Source organism: Phoxinus phoxinus, assembly GCF_949152265.1.
Source record: "Phoxinus phoxinus genome assembly, chromosome: 5".
In the NCBI taxonomy this organism is placed as follows: Eukaryota; Metazoa; Chordata; class Actinopteri; order Cypriniformes; family Leuciscidae; genus Phoxinus; species Phoxinus phoxinus.
The window spans coordinates 30,863,461-30,891,364 of record NC_136880.1 but is presented as its reverse complement, the minus strand read 5'-3'; the positions used below and the strand labels follow the sequence as shown (position 1 = coordinate 30,891,364).

Genomic DNA, 27,904 nt, shown 5'->3' with positions numbered 1-27,904 from the left:
TTCATTTTCATTTCAGAATAAATTGGGAAACTGTTGAGTATAGACCTGGCTTGGGTTAGAGTGATCCATAATAGAAAATGAAAATATTCAAAAGGTGTGTACTGTCATGCTGGTACTATTCTGAATTTAAAAGGAAAGACTAAGGAGTATTTTCAGCTACTCTTATGAGAAACCGGGAGGTACAAATGCATGTCATCAGACCAAAACCTCCGAGTAAAGGGAGAAAGAGAGATGTTCAAAGACTTCATTTACATTCAAGAAGCTCCCTGCACAAAAGTGTCAATCCAGTTCCTCAATCCACTCAGGCCTTTATAAACTGCTCCCCATTTTTGCTCTAGTTCAAGAAAACTGCCATTCAGAGTCAGATTTTTTTTAAATATTCCAAATGGAAGAACTGATTCGCTTTCAATTCATGAGTTAAAACTGGATTGGAAGAGAAATTTGCAGAAAACAATTAAAATAAATACAACAATCAAATTACAGAGAAATTTCAAAACATAAATAATGAACACAAAATAATGAATTTTGAGTAATTATGCCAATATATTCCTTGATGTAGGTTTTTCCTCAACTAATTAAACTAATACATTCAATATTGTCAAAAACAAATGAACAACCATCAAAACAGGTGTTATTTCACCAACAACACTACAAACTGTCTATCAAATTATTTTCAGATGACTTCATACAAATAAACATGGACATTAAAATTCTACCCTATATTTTGAGTACATTTGAAGAAAATTAAGCGTTTGTCTTCTATAGTCTACAAAATAAAAAAAAATATATTATAAAATGCATAGATTATTCAAATTTCAGATGACATATTTATGTGTAATTCATAGTGAAAAATTATTATCTAAAAATACACTTCTAAAATGCATTCACAACATTTACATTAACAATAGTTGTTAAATTAAAATGTAATTTACATTACATACGGTCTGTACCGTATATGCTACCTCAATTAAACTTTAAAGACATTCTTAATTTAATTCTGAATGGCACACAATCCTGCTGTTGGCATTGAAAATGCTGCACATTTGTTTTTGGTTAATTTTCATGCCAAAAGTTGGGTTAGAGTCATACTCATCATTATGATTTTCGGCAGTCCTGGCACAATAGCACAACACATTATGACTGCAAAACATCTGACAACTATTTTTGTCTGGCCTTCAACTATTGCATCACTGAAATACTGATTACAATAAAGTCCTGCTATGTGTAGTTTTGTGCTGAGCGAGTTTGGCAAGATATGAATGAACAAAACTTAAAAACTTTTCTGATATCAGAAGCTTCTTCTACCTCTCGGGCAGAGTGTTTATGGTGATATCATTGCTATAACATGTTTCTCTCTCCTATATGTCAGTGAATCAAATAATGTACCAGGCTGTGTTTGACAGAAAGCATAATTCCCACTTCCCTTTAAGTGCAACCTCCTCTGAAAGAGCTATTCTCTGCCATCCCGCTCTGAAGGATATTTCCACCTTTCTATCTTTTTCTCTCACAACCCTCTATTTTTTTACTCCCCCAAACTGGCAGTTATTGTTGAGCTTTCATAAAAGACAAAAATGTATCTGTTCCAACATAGACTATCATAGAGTATCAGAAATAGAGTAAAGTTACCTAGCGGTCAAAATAAACTTGATGATGTGTTACCTTTTGAGCGCTGACAGTTTTTCTTAAAAGAATTTAAATGTAAGTGGATATTGCGTATCAGATGCATGCAAAAGTGGATTTTTGCAGTGCCGGAAGATCGGGTTGGTTGATAAGAGTGTAGATATAACATTGAAGAAAAGGAAAAAAGACAGGACCGTCCTGGATGCACCTGATGCTGACAGATATCGAAAGGCTGATGGATTAGAGGGTAAAATCAGACATGCATTTTGGATTATATGACTCCCACACATTCATTATTGAGTAGCTAGGGCTCCGATTGATCAGGGATCTCTCACTGCTGTCTTTCTCAGGTCGCTAGATTTCGATCCTTCCCTGAACTTGAAACACACCTGTCTGAATAACATTACAAAGCTCTTGAGCCTTTACTGTCAGTTCTCTCTTTCTCAGGCATCAATATGAAAACTGATAGATTATATCATTTTTGTATAATCCATGAGAAGACAGCGTAAACACTTCAGAATTTCTCACCCAGGACCTGATTAATTACATACGGGTGAAGGTACGATGCATTAAAAATGCCTTATCCCACATGACACACTTGCATGCATTTAGGGGAATTCAGCTCCCTTGTCTTTTATGTGAGGCTCTCGAAATTCTGACTGTGCTTTTTCATCATTTTTGCCAAAAAAAGAAGAAGTAATTTCACTATGAATCCACTCAGAAAAACAGTTGCTAAATTCAGAACATGCAAAGAAATCTTAATATTTCTGCTGTAAAAATAAATATGCTTGTAAGAGTAGTAGGCCTATGGTTAGTAGGGGGTAGTGGTAGTAGGACTCACTTGACTCAATGTTTCACTCATAAAGACAAGTTGTTGCAAAATAAATAAATACATAAATAAATGCTTACTTAAAGGGATTATGACAGATTTTTTTATAATTATTTTAATGCATTCCTTAAGGTTTACTTGTGGGGAAAAAAAATAATATTCAGCCCCCCCCCTCTTTCTTTAATGATCAGTTTTTAGGTGGAAGCTCGTTTAAGGCTTGCTGTTGTTATAATTGGCTAATGTCATTGCAAAAGAAAAAAAGTAGGGACTTTGGTATTAACAACCCCTCGCTATTGCACATGACAATTAATTTGATAATTTGAAAACATTATCCATATAAAACCATCTTTTACAGACAAGACATTATGAAACAGTTAATAAGAATTAACACACCGAGTACCACCCCAAAGTCCATAGTCCCTATAGGGAAAGTTCCTGAGGTGGAAACGCGGCTCAAGTGAGCAATTTCGAACATAGCAACAGAGTCAACAACGATTCCTCTAGGGCTAATCAGCCTCTTTTTGACTCCCCATCACTACCCGTTTATAACTGTATATTTCAAAGCGGCGTTCACTGTTCAGTACTTCATGCCCACACTAGTTCTGATTGCACACAGCATTCAACTACACAAAACCATGTGACAGTACATCACCGAAATGTTGACTTAGGGGGAAGGTCGCAAGGGCTGAGGGTATCATTTGAGAGGTGCGATAGGACTTTTATTGTGATCAGCATAATTAAATAAACTTGCTCCTGCCACCCCTCATTTAGGACTCCTTATAGATTAAAGAAACTATTCTTAGATGACTTGGAGTGACTAACAGTTCGACAACTGCAGGCCACCGCAGGCAACCACGAGTTATCAGTGTCAACCTAAAGTGAACTCTTATCCACAGAGATCTGTGAACTGGTATCTCTCTTAATTCTAGCCATGCTAATGGCTCATTAATATGAGAGTCATGGGGCTGTCAAAGACATTGCGCAGCACAGAGCTAAAGGACACTAATCCCCATTGATTAGAGTTCTCAGATCAAAGGCTCCCAGCGCTGTCACTTCACCTCTATTCTCCCCTACCCACTCGCGCCGCAATTAGGAGCCCTCTCAGCGTTTCATTAAGATGTTAAAAATACCAAGTCGCCTCCCCCTCAAGGGACCCAGTCACCGAGACACATACCGAAATCCTCATTTACTATTGTGAGAAACAAGCAGTGGCATCTCCCAGAACATTTCAATCATTTGGAAGCCTCACTCGTGCCTGCAACTCACAAAAGCAAATGCTGAGTCCTCAGTAGCCCTGGAATCTATGTGCATACAATGGTTGATAATGAGCACATGGTCCGCCAGGAAATATAAAAAAAGAACATTTAATTAGCAAAAAAGTTTTCTTTTTTTAAATAAATAATTACAGGCTTTAATTAAGGATGGGAAATTCACAGGGCATACCTTGACATGTAAGTGAAAACTGTCAAAACCCTTTTTAAAAATACACCTTTGATACGGTTAAGAAGAGAGAGAGGAGGACATTATATGAAATTATGTTTAAATTGGCATCTCAAAAGACTCACTTAATTCCTTAATTTTAAATTGGCATCTCAAAAGACTCACTTAATTCCTTATTTTTAAATAAGTGAATGTATATTATCACACACACGCACGCACACACGCACACACGCATACGCACACACAACTATGTAGTATGTGTACTGAGAAATACAGCTGGAGGAGATATATTACAACTGATCTCACAAACTGAGTCTTATCTTACCTTAAGTGCCAGTGCTTATGCTCTTCCTGTCTCTCCAGAAGGATAACCTGCGCCTGGAAAAAAGAGGAAGTGCATCAATGAGTTGAGCCATACATATGCATTCATACACACTCCCAGCAGGCATTTCTAAATTTACTTGTGCACATAAAACACACCCCTGAAACAATTACATACTATTTATTTAACTGTGTTGTTGTTTTTGTCGCACTGTTTTCGCTCTGTCTTGCAGTTGTAAATGAGAACTTGTTCTCAACTGATTTTACCTGGTTAAACAATGGTTAAATAAAATACAATAAATAAAAATAAATACTATGGCAACGTTTTTTTTATTTTTTATTGGGTTCTGCAGACCCTCGAGAATTCATTTCAAACCTCAGAACCCCTGAACTGTGAACAAATAAAAAATATATTTAATAATATAAAATAAATAATAATAACACATCCTCATGCCAGCACATGGCGGAAAGTGAAATCTTTATGAATGAGTCATTGAATCACTTAGATTCTAAAGAAAGATTCTTTAGAATAATGTTCTAATCTAAAACACGGATTCATTCTAGGGTGAAACACCACAACTGAGGTGGGACACGTCAATAATCATATATGGCCAAATTGTACCCTCAATATTAGAAATTCTTGATTTCCCAGAGCAGGTCACAATTAACAAAGCTTACTGGTGATATACAACATATCATCATCCAACATAATAGCAAATAGGCTTTCCAAATAATGTAAATTAAATTTACATAGTATATTAGTAGTAAATGTATCTCTCTCACACAGTTCCCGGCCGCATTGTCTTGCAAAATCACATCTACAGTTCTGCAACAGAGCAATAACCAGGTGGTCACCCTGGTGTTTACTGGCGTGAGGGCAGGACAATAACCTCTCCACTCCTGCAGCAACCTGCGACTCACAGATTCACAGACTCACAGCAAACGACAACAATCCAATCATTTCCCAATGGACAAAAGCAAGTCCCACCCTCCATTTTACTTGTTCAAGAAGCCATTTCACTTAGAGACACGCCACCAAAGGGAAGAAAATACTATTACAACTTATGTTTCATGCAGACTTTAAATCCAGGGATGCTGGACCAAACTTTTTTGTGAAATTTCACCATTTTAAATTGAGAATATTCTTTCTCTTAGGTGGATAAGCAATTCATGTAATTTTATAATTATAAACATCGAAAGGGCAGTTTTCGACATGTTACGCATAATTATGTGAAATATTTCAAAAAACATTATTTGCATATATAGTTTAACTTTACAATGAATTAAATCAAAAATATATTATTTTTCTGTATAAATGTATACATATGTATATATTATGTATATATTATCTTGCTTATTATATTTTCCTTATAGGGTGCAAATCCACACAAAATCTACACAAACTGTCAAAATGTGTCTAAAATGTAAGGTATTCAAAATTAACCTGTTTTAATTACAATTTCATGTCATCTAAAGCCTTTATTTATAGATATACTGTAGGTAAGAACTCCCAGCTCATAACATAATCCTCACTTCACTTCACTTCATTATGCAACCACATTACAATTGAGCTTTCTGTGCTAAAATATCTACCCGTTACTCAGGGATTGACATGAAGGTTTTTAGCTTAAATTGACTTCAGTTATTAATCAGTTCTGTAATGTTATAAGTCAATGGCAAGTAATAACGACAAGGAGGCAGTTTAACAGAGACTTAACTCTATTACATCAGAGTACATAGGCCTACATAATGTATGTAGAGCATTTACTTTATATTCTCTGTTAATGCATTAAATGCATGCCCTTGAAAGAGCGCATGCCGTTTTCTAATGTATTTATTTATTTTGATTTCTCAGGTAATGTCAATGGTATGACCCATTTAAGATGCGGCCAAAAGTACAACAACAGTGGTTGCATTTAAATATATTTTAATTGTTTGATCAAAATTATTGCCAAGGACAATTCAGTTGTCGCTGGATATTGGTAGGGAGACGTCTCTAGTGTCACACGTTAGTTTGGACTCGTTGGGCCTTTCTTAATCTGTGTTCTTGTCTGTACTTGTGTTCTTGTGAAACGTCATCTTTTGTGGCCCAAGTACTGTCCCAATACACAAGTTTGCATTTTGGCAAGAACGGAAGTGTTCTTGACACGTCCATTTTACCGAGGATGCATCGGTTGGTAACTTGTGTGAACTTGACGGCAGAAATATCCCAGCATTCATTTCGGATTTCGAGGAAGGAGAGGCAGGTCAATACAGAAAGTCTTTTTTCTTCAATTTCTTACGCTATTTCATCACTAAATTCACTTCTGAGAACATTTGATGCGAGAAATGTGTATCTGTGTAACTGTGTATTTCAAATATTGGCATTTTTACGAAAATCTATGCCGAATCGAAAATGTGCTCAAACGTTTTCGGAAGTGAGAATCTCCATAAGCGCCTGGTGTTAAGTTAGCTAGCGAGCCAACCGGCCAGTCTGCTCACAGACTCGTTTTACCCCACAGTCAAGAGACCATTGCCTTTTACCGGCGATTTTTTCCCTGCCGTTGGCTAGTGATGTACACAAACAAACAACAGAAGCAGAATCAAATGAGACAGGCGTTGCTTTATTGTTATGAATATCCATTACATTGTAGTGTACAGTTGTAGAGTAATCCCTTGAGCTGAGGTTAGGCTTGGGAGATAAAGCCTGGCTGTTATCGTCAATAATTCCCGTTATGTTTGGGTACTGCACGGCGTCTGTGCGGGGGTATTATTGCGCAATACCAGCAAGAACACACCGTCTCAAACTGTCAGCAGCGTTCTGTGTGCTCGTCACCTTGTGAGTTCATTCTTCCAAGAACAACTAGCAAGAGCGTTCTCCCCAAGAACACAAGTCCGTTCTTTGCATTCTTGCTTTTGAGAAACACCCGTTATGTTTCATCTTTGTTTGCCTTAGTCACTCATTTGTTGTCACGGACACTAATTATGTTCAGCTGCGCACTCATCAATCACCAGCATTATCACCTGTATATATGTTCAGTTCTGTGCCCGGTCTCATCTATTGTGGAAGTGTTGTATGTTGCTCTGTTCCTGTTCGAATTACCCGTTGGATTTATTAAATATTACCTTATTTCATTCATCTTCTTCGTGTGTTTATACAACTAGCCCAGTGACATCTAGCATCCCTACTAAATTCTGCGCCTTTGGTTGTATAGGATAGTAGCCTTTTTACTGTTGTTTGTATCGGAAGTTCATCAGTGTGGCTACAATCTTTGTATTTCTTCCTCAGGGAGAGATGTTGTTCACCAAAATAAAGCCAATTTATTTCTGCCTTTGCTTGTCAGCAGTGAGGTTGAACAAATGTGAAAGATTATAGCATTTCATTTTCTTTCTGACCGTAGCATGATGTCATTACAAGGATGGCTTTAGGGTAGACTGAGGCTTAACACTGTTCTGGAGAGATTTAAATTAAGTGCATACTTCCTATAAGACGAGACAATATGCATCTGGATAGTGATAGGAGCTTCCTGAATGAGTAAACCACAGAGCACATTTCCCCTAAGGACACATACCATGTCTGAATTGATTTGAATATTTAGTCCACAAAAGCAAACAATGTTCAGGATTTGTGTAATGTAAAAAAAAAAAAAATGAAATAATGAAAAAATAATGCTGTGTCTCTTCCCTCAGAGGTAGGTAAAACCACTGAGGCATTTCGGGAAGAGAAAGTAAGCCAACTTTTAGAATGTAAATAATTTCCCGGAGAGCAGAGGATGCAGGAGGTTGACCAAACAAAAATAGTGCTGTGTAGGCACAAAAAAATGCATCCACAGAATGAATACATAGAGTATGCTCAAAACAAATATGCTCTATCCATTCAATGGTACGCCAAACAATCTATGCCAACCAACAATGTTCCGGCTCCGAAAGATGCCGGTGGTCAATTTCTTGCTCGCCTTCAATCACTTCTTACAACCTGTCAAGTGCTACAATCTACCATGTGGCCAGTTCGCTTGCAAGCAGCTTTTCAGTTCTTTTTCTCTTGAAAAATACATTTTAAAAATTCATGAGAAACCAATAGAACTTTTAGTTTCCACTTTTTGCCATCCACACTTTTCCTTCACTGTTTGAACAGGATAACCATTGCAACATTTCTCTAGTTTTCCCATATGATTCATGGGCCTTACTGTATGCTTCAGCATAAACATGACAGAAGTCCTGTGCCTCACATCCAGTCCCCGTGCTGGCAGTATGTCAGTGAGGCATCAGAGAGAGGGATCACCATGGCACCAGTTCTCTGTAATTTGTTATCTTTCGGAGATCCCATTTCCGATGTGTTGATGCAGCAGATAGATTCCCATACCGTAACCATTTATCACCTGTCACTGGAAACTGTTGTCACTTTTTTTTATCTTTCTGCAGGAAAAAAAAAATCCGCTTTGAGAAATGTTTTTTTTTCTACGGAAGGGTTAGAGTCATACACTGTGTACATTTATGCATGTCAGAAAAATGTAAACAATGTAGTATTTTCTGTTGTTTGCAACACAATGTGTGTGTTGGTTTGAGTTCAGAATGATCATGCATAATAAGCACAGATAATTAGCCATTTTAAAAGTATAACACACTTCCTGATAACTATTTGACATATTATAAAATGTTAGAGCATTTTAAGTTTTTATTTTTTATCCTGCAGTATTTAAGTCATGTGGGAAGTTATAGGTAACCAGAAAATATAAGTATCAGAGTATTGGACAATTTGGCCACTGAATTAATCAGTGTTTTAGAACAAATTGTATGATTCGATGACTCATTCATAAAGATTTCACTTTCTGCCATGTACTGGCATGAGGATATGTTATTATTATTTATTCTATATTATTAAATAAAATATGATTTATTTTTTATTTGTTTACAGTTCAGGTCCAATTTAGAAAGTACTGTAAGTTTGTTAGGTTCACAGTCATTAATATTGAGTACTGACTCTTGCGTGTGCGACATTGTTTAAATGTTCACAGTAAAAGTATGATAATGAAAATGTCACACTCAAATTGTGTTTTCCTAAGTAAAAAGATTAAGATGAATCGCTTGTTTCGGAATTAAAGTGAAAATGGTGTTTAGCTCAATGTGTTGATGAAAAAGTTGAAATCTCAGCACCTCATTTCTCAATGATTTATGAATCCTTTTGGATTTCATAAAGTTTTTATAAGCAATATTTTAGTAAAGTTGTGCCAGGTTTTTTTTCTATTTGTAAATGTCATATCATTTAATTGTGCCTTACTAAGTTTGGGGAGCAAACACACTTTGATTGGTCAGTATGTCTAATGGTTAGAAATGATTAATGGAAGTGTCCTCTGTGGCTGCATATAGATGATTAAATAATAATGAAGTTATGAGAATGAAATTCAATGATCAAAGCAGCAAATTCAACAGGTCGAACAATGTCTTTTGTTGGATTTGAGTATCTGAATAATCTATCACCACGCCCTCCCATTTAGAAAGGTCTCCTGCAAAAATGCCGGTATCAGCGCTTTGCCTGCAACCATGGCCACACCTCAGAGCTTTGATATAAAACCTGTCAAATTTTAATTAATATTAGTTTCATGGCTTGGGTTTTTATGATCGACACTTGTGATAATGAATTTCATTCACCAGTTACAGCCTGTGAATACGGAATATGCTTCCTGTGGTAAGACAGTGGGTAATATTCATCTCCCTCATTCTTTAGTACAACACAGCGAATCAAGAGGATTTTCCTTTCTCATTAATGATCAATTCCATGAAAATGGTGTTGCATTATTGAATGAGAAAGAATCGGCATATCCATGGCTACCTGACATTTCCACATGCCACCAAATCAAAATACTAAATCACTGTTTATATGGAAAAACAAAACAAAACAAAACACAAGCATGTCTTTTAGTTGGATGTCAAGACAAGATGTAAGTCAAGACAGTAGCTAAGTTTCCATCCACTTGTCAATCTAATTATCTTCGGTATAAGTTCAGTAAAAAAAACAGTGTAATGACGTCACATGCTGTTTTGCAATCAAATTGGTATATTGAATTGATTTGAGACATTTTAAGGTGTTTCCATTCATTTTCGCACTGAATCGCACAACATTCAAGCCAGCATTTACGAACAAAGTTTTGCTAGACAAAATGGATTGCGCCATCTACCAACAAATGATCGATATTGCACAAGTTGTAAAGTGCTTATGTGGCAGCTGATAGCGACATATCAAGCTATAATAAGAAAACAATGACGCTATCAACACATTGCTATGATGATGCAGATGCACGTAAATGCCCGACGACAACGGAGGCGGCCTGTGGTGTGGGAACGACAGCGCTCCAAACAGTTCTGGGAGATCATGGTTCAGAGACACTTCACGGAAACCCTTTGGTTGAAGCATTTTCGGATGACCAAGACAACACTTGACCTGTTGTGTAATTGTAAGCTCTCGCCCCCCGATTTTGTCCGAGGATCTGATCCATCTCATCAAAAAGGTCGAACTTGCCTTTTATTTTCCCTCTGGCACCGCTGCGAGACAACTCTCTTTTTTGACACATGTATCGCTGTTTGAGCGCCTTCCATTTACTCCGGAGGATGTCCCACGGCTTGTCGTAACCTTTGTTGGCCATTTCCTTCGCGAGTTCCTGATAAATTATGGCATTTCTTAGATTTTTGCTATCTAAAATAGCCGTTATATTTTTCTGGTAAATTAAATTCAAAAAGTATCTCGTCTCCTCGTTTGTCCACTTACATCTGTCTTTGTTGACACCCGCCATGTGTGCGCAAACAGAGCGGAAATACTGGCGGAAATGAACAAAAACTTTTTCTTCTATGTTTTGTGGCGGGTTGCAACCATAAAATGACCTAAAAATGAATTCATTATTTATTCGGCAAATAACGTTTCCATCAGCATAAGCCGTATATCGATCAAGATAAAATCCGATGAGACCGAACGCATTTCATTTGAGTTGATATTCATGAAATTCAATCGAATTTTACTGTTTCCATAAGGCATTTTTCATTCGATATCACTTAATTCGGATAAAAACGTGTGGGTGGAAACATAGCTACTGATGTGATGTCTAAATGTGCTCATACTAAATGCACATTTGCAATGGAATTTTAGTTGCTATCTTTAGCTTGGAAAAAAAAAAAACAGACAAGGTTGAAAAGAACTTTCATCCTGGAAGCTGGACTACATTTTCCTTTTTTGCTAAGGCCTTAGGATCTTTCCTGAGTGCTTTTATCTTTAAAGTTTTTTTTCTGAACTGTGAGGCTGAGTTGAAATAGCACCCTTTACTAGGTAAAGTGTCAGCCTTCACCTGGTGAAGCTATGACATCAAAGAAAGCCAAAATGATTTTTAAACTTAAAACCTGAAAAGTAGAAAAGAAAAAAGTTTCGACCAGAATGCTTTCTGCATTCTGATGAGAGTGCACTATTCAGTGTACCACATAAGAACAGAGTAAGCCTCATGAGTACGCAGGCTTATTCTGTTCTTCCATTGCATTCATCGGAGAAGCTTCAATCAAAAGAGTACAAAAAGGCCTGGGAGGATGAAAATAATGTGCAGGGGGTTTGCAGTATCTTATTAAAAGCACTTTTATGCCTCGTGGCTAACCCAGCATCGGCTTTATTTGTCTAAGGAGGTCAGAAACCCTCTTCATCACGCATCACAGAATCTGAATACAGAAAACCACAAGTGCGGTATTATCTCTCAGAACTCACAACCAAATCTGATATTCATTCCTTTATGCTAATGAATATAATAATGTTTAACGAGAGTCTATCAGGCACTCAGGATTTGTTATTATGCAGACAATTAATAACCTAGACCAGTTCTACGTAAAATGCCCCCAACTAATGCGTGACAACTCTGGAAATTGAGACTACTTACATGTTGTATATCTGATCTATAAGCAACTTTATTTTACTGTATGGCTTACTGTATGGAATACTTTATTCTGATTGATCAATCACGGTATTCTGTGCTTTCCTAATATTTGCTGTGGTCCATTACGAAGCTGTATATTACAGTAGACCTCTCTTCCAGGTTAACTTTTATTACTTGTGTTACAGTAAGGAATCATTTTATACTAAGCCAACTTGCACATCTTGTGTCTTAGTTATCGATTGTAGTGAACAAGGCTGCAAAGTGCTTGTCTTGCTTCTAGGCTAAAACTAATCTATTTTTGTAGTGCACAACCATATGTATAGGTTGGTTGTTCTCAATCTGTCTGTGCACTACAAACATAGATTCGTTTTTAAATTTAAAAGATTACAATTTATAGTTAGAGAATTTTATTATAATTTTTTTTATTATATTAAAAATAATAACTATCATAAAGGCAAGATATGATATAGTTGGCCCTCAAAGTAAACATCTATGTTTTGTTTCATGAATGCAAGCTTTAAGATTAGCCTACTTTTGACAGTAATAAAAATCTCGATTTTGAACATACTGTAGTATTGAATATTGATAATTTAACCAATCTGAGGAGTCCCAAGCTCTTCTAGACAAATGTGAAAAGTTTTAAGATTAAATTCCAAAATATATGCTAGGGCTAGTCAATGGCCATGCAGCAGAATGATCTACTTTAACTAGAAATATTGATATTAATCAAAACAAGACACTATGTCACTCACACAGTAAGTTTGCATTCAAAGAAATGCGAGTTTGCTCAAAAAGTGATGCTTGACCTGAATATTTGACTTCGAGAATATGCAAGCAGATCTACTCAGAGTTAGTAAGATCACTACACTTTCAGAGAAAGGTGAGCAAAAGCCAGACACAGATTTCCATCAGGTCGGCAAGAGAAACCGTGAGAAAATCAAAACCTATAATCTTCAGTGAATCTCTATTGGGCTGTTACTGCATTCGGATGGTCTTTAGAGAGGTGAACTATAACTTCAGTTTTTCAATTGGCTTAAAAAGGACATTTTTAACAGGATCAGTTTTCTTTGGGCTGTTGTAATGGGAGACAGATTTATTTTATGCTGAAAAAAAAGCTGGAAATCAGGTGCATTCTTATACATGTATTCTGCTCATTAATATAGACAGGCTGTTTTAGAAAAACCAAGCAACATTTGCTGTAAACATGGCCTGAGGAAATCACAGATGCACACAGATGCTATCAATGTGAGCAGCAAAGAGGAAAAGCAAGCACAATAATCTTGTTTTCCTTGTAGTGTTCAGATAGTCGCATAAATTGCAAGTACTGCCCTGCCTCAGAACACTGGACACATGGCCTCAGGACTACCGGGCACTTTGGTGAATGCTAATTAAAAACTATGAAACAATCAATTGAACGGCTCTGTGCTGCTGTAAAGTGCATAGAGAAGCAATGAGATTATTTGTACAGACACAGCAACATGTCCTCCCTCCATCTTTCCTTTTCTCCATTCTCTTCTGCCCACTTCTCTTTCTTGTTCTCTTGCTCGCTTCTCCATCACCTTTCCTTTTTTCTTTCTGCCTTTTACTGCTCTCTTTTTTGTCTTCAAGTCTTCCTCTTTTCAGTCTCCCTCGCCTTTGGTTTCTGGTTGTGCAAAGTGTTTTTTTTTTATATAAAGTTGTGTGATGGAGCTTTTGGAAAGCAACTCCCCAGAGCTCTGTGGAGTCTGACTGCACGACAACAGGTTTTGGAGCTGGGCCTTATAAGAGCCTGGAAAATGAGGTATAACAACCCAGTGTTCTTAGCTTGGACTGTGGAACAACAGGGGACTGCAGAACTGATGCCAGAACCTTACTTCAAAGGGCTCATACATGAGGAGAAAAGTGACCAACTTATCTTCTAAGAGTAAGGACAAGCTCAATAGAGACACAATGTCCCCTGTGCTGCGAGTTACGAACTAAAGGTTGTGACGCCATAGCTTTACTTTAATGATTTTAGCTACTTTTTCTGGTAGTAGTAAAGTATTCAAATGTACTTTTATTGCACATGCTGCTTTACAGTCCAACATTATCAAGATATGTCCTAACTTATCCTCCGATTGATTCAGTGAATCATTTCAGTTATTCAGTGAATCACCTAGATGGTTCTTTCTACCAAAACTGTTGGAAGATCTGACTGAACTAATGAAATATTATTCTTATATTGTAACATAATGACCACAAGCTGTAATCATTGCCTAACATGTTCATTATGTTTGCTCTAACTAAATACATGATGTTTACTAGCCACATAACTTGTTTTATCTTATATTATCTTAGCTGTATATTACTGTTATATTTACTTTGACAAACTCATCTCTGAAAGTAACAGAATACTTCCTGATTGTAACATTGAAAAATGCCTTTTCTGTGCACTGAAACAATATGCATTGTGAAAAGTACTATACAAATAAGTTTCAATTAATTTGAATTCCAGTGAATCAGTTCGTTCTAAATTATTCATCTTAAATGTAGCATTGGATCTTCTGATTGCTTCAAACTAATCAGTTCCCTCCAAACAGTTCTTTCTGATTCCTTCTCGTGAATCAGTTGAAAAGAACTGATGAATTAAGGCGCTTTTCCACTACACAGTACCAGCTCGCCTCGCCTCGACTTTGTTTGGTTTTCCATTGTGTAAAAGTTGTACCTGTACCTGCTTCCAGATACTTTTTTTCGTATTACCTCCGGCGAGGTTCTGAGCGAGCTGAGGCGATACTAAAATGTGACGTGAAAACATGGCAGACTGTTGATTGGTCAGAGAGAATCGTCACTATTCACTGCGTCATCATTGCACGCGCCAGACAGAGTATCCTGAATAACCCCGGCATTTTTAAATAGTTTGGCCAGAGATTGCGTGATATACCCATTACTAATATTATGTAAAACAGCATACACTCGATTTCCTCCATTGTCCTGTGTGTGTGGGTAGCGGGTGTGTGTCGCGTAGAAGATTACGTCACGGCAGTTTCCTGCGGTGTCGCTATGACGACCAGGTACTATTGTGGAGGTACTATCTGCAATGGAAAACGGAGCGAAAAGCGAGCCGAGGCGAGGCGAGGCGAGTTGAGCTGGTACTGGTAATGGAAAAGAGCCATAAGTTTGCCCTAATTGGTTCTCTTTTTTTTTAGTTCACAGAACTTCACACTAAATCAACCTTTATGATTCGTACTTGTGAATCAACATTGCATTTCAAATGTTGAAATTATTTACAATATTCTATCAATATTGATTGTTTATGTATTTGTGATGGCTGTAGAGTTTGCATGTCTTCTGAAATATGATACAAATACAAATGGTGGCAAATGTGTGAATGAGACCTAAGTTAACTAGTTCATGCTTTCTCAGTTCATGCTGTTGCAGTAGTAGCTGTCTTTTGGCTCAGAGAAACCTGATAAGAATTACATTTTCTGACAGCAGTCATCACTTTCACAAGTGTGCATGCGCACACACACACACACACACACACACACACACACACACACACACACACACACACACACACACACACACACACACACACACACACACACACACACACACACACACACACACACACACACACACACACACACACACACACACACCTTGAAAAACTGTCACAACTGTCACAAGCTGTCCTCGGACTTAGTACTTATACAAGGTTGTCTCCTTGGAGAAAGACCGAGTGATAGGCATAGCTCAATTGATTTTTTACACCGAATAAAAGTCAAACTGAGACAAAATTCAACCCCCAAACCAACACTGGATCATGGTCATTTGTAGGGCACATCTTTCTGTTCTTCTTAAAGTGAGAGTACATTGACCATTACCTATACCAAATATTCCATGCAAAACTGCATGTTACATAAGGTGATTAATAATGTCCTGCATTTGCTGTTGTGATAAATTATAGATATTGCCATATGTGGGATGAACAAATATAGCTCAAGCAAGGCTGAGCCAATCACACCAATTACCATCTCATCCTAGATGAGAAAATCATCAAAAGGACATCCTGGTTTGAAGTGTCCATCAAGGACCAGTGTAGTTCATGAAGCCAGTTCTCAATATTTCACTTGACTTCAGTTGGTCAGCAGGGAGTTGGGCTGGTTTGACAGGCAGAGTCCCTGCTGGCCTCAGGACATTCACACTCTGGTCTGTGATGAGGGATCTATTGGCCCACTTTTTTGCTGGAATGTGGATCATAAGAGGTTGTTCATCAGGTGAGCTGACCAGTATACCTAGATAGAGACAAATCTCTTCCTACTCTCCACATGAAGTGCCTCCCAGTGACAGTATTGTACTATAATTATGCAACAGTTAGTTCCAATACTCGATTTTGACTAGCTATGCGTTAGTGGAGTTTTTTTTTTTATATAGTTACACCAGTAGGTGGTGACAGGTGACTGTCTTTATGGGTGAATTACTGAATCATTAATTCAATCCATTTGTTGAGACACAATTCATTTCAGAATGAAACAAGCGTCTGCATTTGGGTGAGTTTTACTTTCATTCATTCAGTGGATTCGCTCAAACACATTGATTCATTCAGAAACAAAACAAGCAATTGTATTTATGAGAGAGTTTTGGAAACATTCATTCAATCGATTCTCTCAAACACATTAGGTGTGTTCGACTTAAAGCAGCGCTACTCAGACCGATGACATGACATCATGTCCGTTTGCTATCGAATCACTCTTGCGGTATTTTGATTTCATACACCGATTGGTCTGTGCAGCGACACTAACTCAAACACGCCTATTGTTTCATTCATAAACTTAACAAGCGACTATTTATGAGTGAGTTTTTTAATCATTCACTCAAGTGATTCGTTCAAAAACACAGATTCGTTCTGCAACAAAAAACACAGCTACTGTGTGTTGTTTGGCTTTGACTTTGTTTGCTCCCTAATTTCCGTCGAAATTGCATTGCTTTTGATGTCAACAAGAAAAGATGGATTGAGTTTCCTTTTTAAAGTGGGCAAAATCATTTATAAACAATTATGTCTATGGTTGCACTTTATTATTTGCATTCAGTATAGTTATTTACTTGATATTCGCATATCAGAACCAACCTGCAAGCTCTTTTGTCTCAACCCACTAGCAAGAATATCAATCATCTGAGTGAGAGATAATATTAACATTAGTCCCTAAACAGATCACGAGTCCAAAGATCTGATTATTTTTTTGTTTCCACCTACACTATCTTTTAGAAAGCATCAGGAAATGTGCAAGGTCACTTATCTCTGAAAGCAGTAATTTCTTAGGGGCGTTTTTTAATTGCCAGACCACCATCTGATATTGAAACACTGGAGAGTAGCTCAGTGAGATAACACTGTCTGTATTCCTACAGGGCTGGGTCACATAAATATGCTCTCCTCTCCCATCAGCTCTTCATTAAAGACTGAATAATGTCAAAGTGCTGATGAGACTTTATTTGCATCTCCACATTAATTCTAGTCAGCTCCTTTGTTTCAGCCAGAACAAGAGGGTGCAATAGCTTAGTAGCAGCAACAAAGGCAGACCCTAAAAAAAAAAAGCAAGACCCCTGCGTTTGTGTGTGCATTGCGCACAGTGAACACTGGAATCACGGGCTGCTACTTTGGTATATCATCCATCATGCTTGGTTTGGCATGAAAGTTTGAGGAGCACATTAATCTATTTTTAGAAATTTAAATGAGGAAGATACTTTGTCATGCCCAACTAAATCTGTGGGCACAGTTGATGTTTAAAGCAATGGATTACTCCAGCTGGAAGTCATTTGCAGCTAAGGTCAAAAGTAATCGAAAGTCATTTTTACTGGGGGCTGTTTTCCATGTGTGAAATACTGCATGCTCAACTCAGGATGAGGGTTGGCCACTCACCCAAATCCCTATGATAAAAACACCCAGCAAACTCACCAACACATACGATGATCATGGCAATAAATAATGCGAATAAAGATCTTCTAGCAACTGATCTTAAAAAAACATATTTCAAGAATATTATTACCTGCCATAAATAAACTCATGAAAAGGTTGAGATTTGCAGTAGGAGTCAAAATTATGAGAAAAAGCGTTAACAGTGGATGTCTGCCATTATAATGTCATATAAAATCCCTTGTCGCAGAAACACTTCATTATTCAGAATCTTTTTTCATTAAGCTGGGGAGACTGGCAGAAAAAGAAAACTTTTCTTCCTAGTTTCCCCTGCAGTGATTTTCGATTATTTCACGAGGACATTTTGAGTTTGTCCTGTTCCTTTCCTGCAGGTCTGTTGTTGAAATGTAATGGTGACCATTTTAGCACAATGTCTGAGTGATTGAGTCCTTTCCAATGTAATTGGATCATAATGGCTTGGTCATTGGCCTTCTCAGCAACAGTGATTTTCAAGCATCCAAACAGGAAATTCACACCGGACAAAGGAAAGGCAAATAAGCAGAAATTCTCATCTCTATTTACCCCCTGGTGTATGTGTTTTAATATGTATACTTGTGCTTAGAGACGAGACCTGTTTGGAAAATATTCCATATCCCAAGATGCACGTTTAATATGATTTTTTAGCTTCTAGTAAACAACCTCTCATAAAATAATAGGAAAACTAACTACAATAGGGGCCTATACGGATCTTGGCCTCTAAATATTCAATGACATCTACTCTGCATTTTCTCACTCATATTCTCTTGAAAGCTTAAATATGGTGCCAACAACTGACTTCCGAATGTTTCATTTTCCTCTAGCTGATTAATAGGGTAGTTAAGGTAATGGGGAAAAAAAGACTGTTTGGAACATTTCCTGGCAGTTAGTCATTTCTTGTTGAGAGTAACAGTTCAGATATTACAAAATGTGTCAATGCCACCGTGGTGTAATGGCAAGTTTTGCAATGCAAGAGCCAAAATTCACCGTAGAAAATAGATAATCAGATATCCATGCATCTCTGAAATTGGCAGAAGACCATGTATTTGGAAAATTTCACCCTTTCTCCTTGGTTGAGCTGACGTGTTAAACCAAATAAAATGACTCAAGATATATACAAATTGTCAATTTCACCATAACCGAACGTCCAGAAGCAAAGAGATGATGCATATCGCCGCTTACCGCTGATGCTTTATAAACATCCCCACAAAATGCCATTGCATAAAAGCTCTCAAGGATAAGCCCTTTCCCCATCTACACTAACGGCGTTAGCTCAACTCGATTTAAAGTGAACCCGAGTCAGATTTTCCACCGCCGCCTATGCATCATGCTCACAGAGGGCTGGAAAACATAATGGCCATTTAGTTGACAGATCTCAATGAGATTATGAGGGAAAAAATGGAGGAAGTGTGAGTAGACTCCAGGCTTTTCCCGAACAGGCCGAGGCACATACCAGCTTAGGCTTCATAATAAGATCTGAAAGCGCTGATGCACATTAAATGCACAACATCAGTCACAGGTAGGCAGGGCAGTGCTGGGTTTACACTCACCTGTCAATGCCTATCAAGCTCTATCAAGGACATGGATATAAGTCAGTGCCTCGAGGCACCAAACGTGCCGGCGAACGCTAAAAGCAGGTACCTGTTCAATCTGTTATCGTAAGACTACTTGGCAGACCTGAGACAAATATGTAAGCATGCTCAGCTGTAAAGGTCCATTACTTGTGACATTGGGAGGCCATTCGTAAGATTGAACTGCTGAAAAGTTGCACTCTCTCAATGCATAGTAACAAGCCAACTGAGACTGATGGTGTATTACTGTGGACCTTTTGGTTTCCAGCCAGGTTTGATACCTTTCATGTAAAGTCATTATTCAATTTATAATTACTGTGCCAACTTTAAAGATATTATCCCATTTGCTATATTAAAAGCTGATATGCAAAAAGACAGAAGTGTTGTTGGGCCACAACAAATTAGTCATATTTATTTAGGCAGCAGCTATTTTCTCTAAAAGAGGGTAGATGCTAGTCGTACTAAGTGTTGTAGAAGTGAGAAAATGGCCTTGCCATCAAGATTGTCTGTTTGTATTTGTAAATAGACACAGGCAGTACAGTTTTTTTCTCGGTATGTTGGTTGTTTTTATATTAGCTTATTAAAAGACATTATCATGCTGGGCTTTTTTAAGCACTAAAAAAGCACTGGGATCAATGATTTTCCATTTCAACAAAAATGTTATCACCTCAAAGATTCCTTAGGTGGAAAATGCATCAAAACAATTGAAAATGAAGGCCGAGCAAATGCAGTATTTTTTAAAAAAATTCTGAATGTGTTCATTATTAATGAAGAAGTTAGTGATGAAAGGAATTTCACAGTTTTCTTTTTTCCAGGACGTGCACCAGAAGGACAATGATAAGAGTTAATTAGCATTGTTTTTATGTCTTTTTTGAGTTTTAATGACTTTGCTAATATGGAGCAGCAAATGCCCTAGTGACTGGTCAGAGATTGTTTTGTCATGAAATATTCATATTCACCTAATGCTATTCCAACACTTTGGCCCATTTTCCAGAATACCCATTTTTAAGAAAAAATAGCTAAATATGGCATCATGTCCATTGTTAATCCAGTACTTTATTTCTTTTCTCTGTTGTTAAATATAATAATTTCACACCATACAGTTAAATGATTTTTATCCTAAATTTGAAAAATAATTTTTGATCTCTTTGATATGAGGGGCTTTAAATTTACTTTACACATGAATGAAATGTAACTAATCCACTAATTCTTTCTGACTCTTTCCATCACAGAGTTTACATAATCTACTGGCAAACTTAATACATCAACAAAAGGAGGAGAACAAACAAAGAAAATATGTTGTCCGCCTCAAAATACAGTGTTGATTCGGTCCAAGTGGGAATGCTGTGACTCCTGGTGCTGTGTCAGTGAGATTGAGTTCTTTTTGAACTGATAGCACTTTTCTAGTATATATCAGTATCAGCACTTCTCTGTTGCTGGCAAACACCGCAAAGACAATAATAGATACCTTGTGTTTGCTGTTGTGCTTTGGCACTCAGGTCAATAGTAGAGGAGACGGTTTATTCAGACAGCTTGCGCCTCTCCCACATCCTTTTGAACAATGCTTTTCAGCTGCATCTCTGGTAAGATATATGCATGCAGTCATTTTTCATTATGGATGTTTGTGTGCTATCTGACGTAAAGTCGATCCATCCAATCCCATTTGAAATGTGTCTATAATGCAAAAAAGTGCTTTGTGTGAGTTTGCGGTCCTATTTAGAGAATTAAAGAGATCGTTCACCCAATAAAGAAAGTTCTGTCATCATTCACTTATGCCCTTATGTTGTATGAAGGTTTATTTTTTTCATGCAAGGTCAAAAGATATATTAGACAGAATGTTCACACTGCTCATAGTTGCAAACTGACAAAAGCACCACAAAAGCAGTGTATACATGCAGTCGAGTTAAAGAAAGTAATACTTTTATTTGGCAAAGAGGCATAAAATGGATAAAAAATTACAGTAAATATATTATGTAACATAAGATTTATATTTCAAATAAATGCAATTCTTTGGAACTTTCTATTCATCAAAGAATTCTGCAAAAAATGTATCACAGTTTCCAAAAAAACAAAAAAACAAAAAAAACATTTTAACCACAACAACTGTTTTCAACATCGATAATAATAAGAAATGTTTCTCTAGCACCAAATCAGCATATTATAATGATTTCTGAAGGATCATGTGACAATGATGTTGAAAATTCAGTTTTGCTATCACAGGAATATACTACATTTTAAAATATATTATTAAACTATAAAACAGTTATTTTAAATTTTAATAATATTCCACAATATTACTATTTTTACTGTATTTGATCAAATAAATGCAGCCCTTGGTGAGCATAAGATATTTATTTCAAAAACATTAAAAATATCGTACTGACCCTAAACTTTGGTATGGTAGTGTAGTGTATGATTTGGAATGGTAGTGTATGAATTGTGTCATAAGACACGTTTGAAGTCAAAATTTACCTTTTTGTTTTCCACGAAAGAAAGAAAACAATACAGGTTTGGAACAAATGATGAGTGAATGATGACAGACATAATGCATTAGGGCTGAACTATCCTTTTAAGAAAACATTACAATAAAGCATTGTTTAAAGTTTTCCTAACCCAACAGGCCTGCATCATCCTGGCACATCCATAATATCAAATGAGAGACATGGGAAGTGCAGTTGATGAAGACGGTGAGAATATGTGGATTGGCCTGCCTGCTGGCCTCACCTGCTCTTTCTTAACCCAGCAATACTGTCTTAATGCCTTCTTACACTGCTGTAAAGCCCACGACCATCAGCAGAATCTATCATGTGGACAGAATTGCTGACTAGCTATTACTTCTCTGCAGTTGCCATAAAACCCGGCAATTAAACGCTATTGGCCTATTCTGCTCTGTCTTAAACCAGTGAGCTCTGGTCGGACGCAGCCACTGGAAATGGGAAATTAATTACTGTGACAGTTTCTGTGAAATTGCACCTGATGAGGTGGGCCTATTCTTATCCGAGCTTTGGAATAACTTTCTTGTCTTCATGGAAAATCAGCGGTCTAGACGGATTACATTTTTTAAAATCACAGAATGAAGATAGCCAGTGTTTTTAAATGAGTCTCTATCATGTTATAAGACGAATATATTAAATAATCATAAAACTGAGTTGGTGCTAGTATTTGTAATGAATGACAGCTTTCACATACAGTAGGTCTTATTAGTGTTCAATTCTTGACAATTTAGGCACATTTACATTTTAAAATACATTAAAATAGAAAAACTGTTATTTTTTCAATTATAATATTATTTCACACTATCACTGTTTTTACATTATTTTACAATCAAACAAATGCAGCCTTGAGACTTCTTTCAAAAACCTTTAAAAACTCTTACTGGCCCCAAACTTTTGAACAGGAGTGTAATATGAGTGTATAAATTAGCATGCACAGTTAAATATTCAATATCTAATACTGATTAATAAAAAAATAACCAATTTGATACTGTGTGTATGTGTTCTTTATACTCAAATCAGTTTCAATTCTCAACCATATAGGACCTTTTGAAGGAATGTAATATGTTAGATGGTCTTGCATTTTATATACTAAGGGTTCCTAAGGGTATTTGCCATATTAGAGTTGTAAGTTTGTACTGTGTGTGCTTAGGCTTTTGGTGTTCAGCTTTCTCTGGCAATATCAGACCACATGGCCGCAGGCTTTGCAGCCCCCTGGCAGTCCGTAATTTGGCTCGCATCACTCTGTACTGTAATTGACTTAATAATATTTACAGTTCAAGATGGTGCGGTTAAAAACCAACGCCATATTAGATGCCAAAATAATTTTGTTGCACACCTGTTGAGTAAATATGAACTTTCAAACTTTGTGTTCAAATTTTCAATTAGAGTACCAGACATAACTTCTATTTGAGATATGACATAAAAAAATGCTGGGGTTTTACTGGTATAGGATCTGTCAATCTGCTCAATCGCCAACCATGAACCATATTTCTTTTTTATCCATCACTGAATTTTATGATCTTTTTATGATCATCACACCAGAACAAGCTCCAAGACCTGTGTGTGACATCTAATTTACTGCACCGGTCAACATTTTTGTCTGGATTTCTTGCTGAATAACACCACTGGTCTCACGTCATACACTCAGAATGCTTTGACTGTTTAGACACCTGTGGCAGGGTGAAAGACAAACACAGATCTCAAATCTTCATTCTTAGATCATCTCTTCATTATGAGTAGCATATATAAAATAATATTTTGTGCTGATTGGAGTTTATAATTTTTATGCTGCACACTACTGATGTCCACAAGGACAAAGGCATATCCATGAGAGATTGCTGCCAACTCTGCACATAAGAAAAAGGTTCGTTCATTCTGCCACCACAGCCTCCATATCCTAAAAATAAATTGCAATCAAGCAGGATGCAGGTACGCAATGCACCAAAGCATTACATGCACCTGACTCCAGTGAAAGGAGCCAAATGGCTTCATGTCTCATTAGTGGAGCGAATGATTTTACTTTCATTTAAATCCAGATTCCACCCACTTATCCATCTTGTGTCTAATGCTTGTCACTGCCGGAAATTGGATGGATTTGAATGTAAAGCAGCCGTTTGACATTTTAAGTGAGATTTGGTATCCATGTACTGCCATGGTGGTAATTGTGGCAGTGGTTTTGTGCATAAAAAGAAAAGGCTTCTGTAATGTGCTTATCATTTTGTTGCATGGATGTAATGAATTGCCATAATGCCTTTCCCTCCAGTCAATACCCAGTTTATATGAGAACTAAATTGTTGCCGTTCACTATTAAGCTGAGAAAATGTAAGCATAATTTTACATTGCTTTTTGACATTAAACAAAAAAAGTTCACCAACATTTTTTTATTACTCACCTGTCTTTTGAAACTTGTATGACTTAATTTCTTCCAATGAATAAGGAATTATGGAAGCTGCTCTTTTCCATTTAATACAAGTGAATGGCAACCACTGTCAAGCTAGATATGTAATCTGTTCCTCACACAAATCTATCATGTGGTTTCAGGTGATTTGGATAATTGTGCAGAAGTCATATGGATTACTATGGCGCTTTTATTGCCCTTTTTGTTGCTTGACATCCCCTGGTCAACATCCACTTTCACTGTATAGACGAGAGCAGCATACCATGAACATGTCCTATACCATACCATGTTCCACAAAAGAAAGAAAGTCATACAGACAACATGTAAGTAAATTATGACAAAATATGAATATTTTAGGTGAACTATCCCTGGAAAGGAAGCTATACATACATATAAAGGGAATCTCCAAATAATGAGATTGCTTGTTAGATTTGTTGAACATCTCAGCCAGGTATTCAGAACCCGTATATGGATTTCCCCTCAATCATTCCGTCTCTATCTCTCCCTCTTTTTTGTTCTTTCAGTCCATTGATGCTCAGTGATTCAGAGTAGTGCCCCTCAGCCTTTCTGTTTGCCGAGGTTTAAATCCACCTCTATTGCAATGGGACTGATCCAGTATTACATCATGCCATCCTCGCTTTGCACATCACCTCCTTCTCCCCAGGCAATGAGTGCTAGAACTGGCAGTGAATACTTATTGCAATGTTAGCAGTAGATTGTCATTGAACTTGTTCTGTCTCTAGAGCTCAAAGTACAGTGGTAGTAAAGTTTCATTCAGGAAAAATAGAGCTGTCATTTTGATGTAATAATTTAGTGCAATTAATTGTAAAGAAAAGAACAATAGAAAACAAGCAATTCATATTTGTTCCCCTAATAACTACAAATTCTTTAAAAAATAAACAATTGTCAGTCCAAGGGAAAAAAAGGAAAATAAAAAAATACTTGAATTTTGAGACATCACACTTTACCAGTAAGTCTTACAACTCTTCCTACTGGTTTTTAGTCACATATCTGCTGTGAGGAGGAAGTTCCTCTGATTGCACCAGATACAAACAAACACTTAGCCAATATTGGCTGCTATCTGGATGTGCACGTACGCACATTGTTTTCCGGGCGAATCGATGACTCCCTGTCGCAGTAGGGGGTGTCCGCTTCAGCCTCTGAGGTATTGGGGGGTGGGGGTAAGGGGTCTTGATACATGCCTTTTTAAAATCCAACCAATCAATGCACTCTCACAGAATCAATAGGGACCTCCTATTAGGAGTAATTAGAAAGCAAAACTTAGTTCTGCCAAGCACATCTACCTATGGCCTATGGCCTTGGCCATGTAATAATGTCTTGGTGATTTAAAGGGGAGTACATTAATACTAACGGTTCCTTAAAGGTTTCTTATTTTTCAACTCCGTTAAATGTCTCACTGAAGAATGATTCAGAAAATGTGTACTGACGTAATCTAATAAACTAGTGAAGGAAAAAGAACTGCAATGCTTTACACATTTGAACATTTTGTTCTGTTTAACTTTTATTTAACTTTTTTATTATTATTATAATTCTTGTTTTGGGAACAACATAGTAATAAAGAAACCTTGCCTTGGAATAATTTGTACTTATTGTGGTATTTTTTTAAAATTCAGAATACACATTAGGTGGTTTCATTAATAGTTTGTGCTCCTGTTCTATAGAGGTGAAATTATCTATTTATGTAAGGACGGGTATAGCCAATGGTCCTTTTCTGAGAATAAATTAATAAAGTCCAGTCACATTCTGCCAAGACTAATTTGCCTTTTAAAATCAGTATTCACCTCATACTACTGAGAATTGTGCTACAACCTCTGTGCAAAAAACAAAGGAGTAGCCATCTGCAAATGTTATTTACAGGTGGCGTTAACATCACAATTTTCATCACACAAATGATATGGCACACGGCTCATTCTCAGATCCCTTTTCACCCTTCCTGCACTTTTTATCAAAGTACAGGCTTGTCTTCCAAAGAGCGATTCTAGAACTTCAACTGCTTCCCTCTGGCTTAGCTGGCCCTCTGATTCGGAACAGGAGGATTAGCATGATTGATGTAATGTACCCTGCACCCAAGCTCTGCTTCTTTTTCAGACACAACATGCAGTGCTAGCCCAATATAGTGTATGTAAGGAACAGCCAATTATTCTTTAAAGTCATCCCTGTGGTAATGTGGTATATAAATGCATGGTTATGTAATAAATGGAGGTTCTTTTAAACATCTTGGAGGCATCATATCCATCTAGTGAGGTAGTTAATCTAAAATAAAAGGAATGTGCAATGAACCCCACAATGCTAGATAGGTGAAAAATCATTTTATTGTGGGCGGAAATAGGATTTACGCATCAATGCGATTGTGCTACCTGCTTCATAAATGTATATATTTTTTTTATAGTAGCACAAGGAAAAGGGCCATTAGTATATTTCTATGCACAGATTGGGTCTTTCTTATCAAAGGCAAACCCGTTTTCGATATGCTTTCTAAACCAGGTGTAAGAACGAACTGAAATATTAATTAGACATAACATTTGCCCATAACTACTAAATGACTTGCTGAAAGGTGATTAAGTAAGGCTAGTCATATTAGGGTTACCGCTTATGTTCATTAAGTCTACTGCCGATGCAACCAGTTGGCAAAGGCTTTTGCAAAAGTTGTCATTTTTACATGGTCGGCATGTCTTTTTTTTCTCTCTTTCGCGGACACATTCGATTGGGAAACGGACTACACTGGTTGCACTGTATGTTTTTGATTCACAAAAAAAAAAAAAAACTCATTTGTGTCAATCATTTGCTAATCAGACTACACTGGACTGTGTTTTTTATTAAATAAAAGTAACCGACTTGTTTTGTAACTGGACTAGTCTATTCACATCCTGATAGCAATCACTAACTTAAGTGGTCTAAATGTATTTATATGTATATATACAGTACATCACCAGTGGAAGGCATAGGACCATAAAATGTTTGTCTAATTGCAAACGAAAATTTTCCACATTTTACAGTTCCCCTGAATCAAAACAACAAGCTTAGTTCACACTTGGCGCCTTATGGAGAAAACAGTTTGTTTGTTTTTTAAAGTCCTGAGTGCTTTTCAAAACGCCATCATTGAAGTCTTTTTTTTCAGCTCAGAGTGTCTTTTCAAGTTGAATAAAGTTAAACTTTTCTGACAAAAACATCCTACAGTACATCAAGCGGCTTTTTGACAGCTGACCAATGACAAGCGAGTAGCGATACCTGTCGTTTCCATAACAACAAGAAAAAATGGCAAAGGTGATGGTAGATGGACTTATTTGTTCTAGTGTCGGTTATATGACATGAGCACAAAAACTCTACCATAATATACACCATAATAGAGGCTGTGTGGGCACATATTGGATGGATCCTTGGTTGTTCAGGTAAGTGTATCATGTTCTACTTGTCGCTA

General features: G+C 37.0%; 1 protein-coding gene across 6 annotated transcripts in view; it reads right to left on the bottom strand.

Moving 5' to 3' along the window:
* tnr (tenascin R (restrictin, janusin)) overlaps positions 1–27,904 on the bottom strand; it is a 139,154-nt gene that overhangs the window by 53,011 nt on the left and 58,239 nt on the right. For all 6 annotated transcript variants that reach the window (XM_079614505.1, XM_079614507.1, XM_079614506.1 and 3 more), the window contains one exon: positions 4,215–4,267. The gene's annotated coding sequence lies outside the window, so the exon portion shown is untranslated. The remainder of the gene's footprint in view (positions 1–4,214; positions 4,268–27,904) is intronic.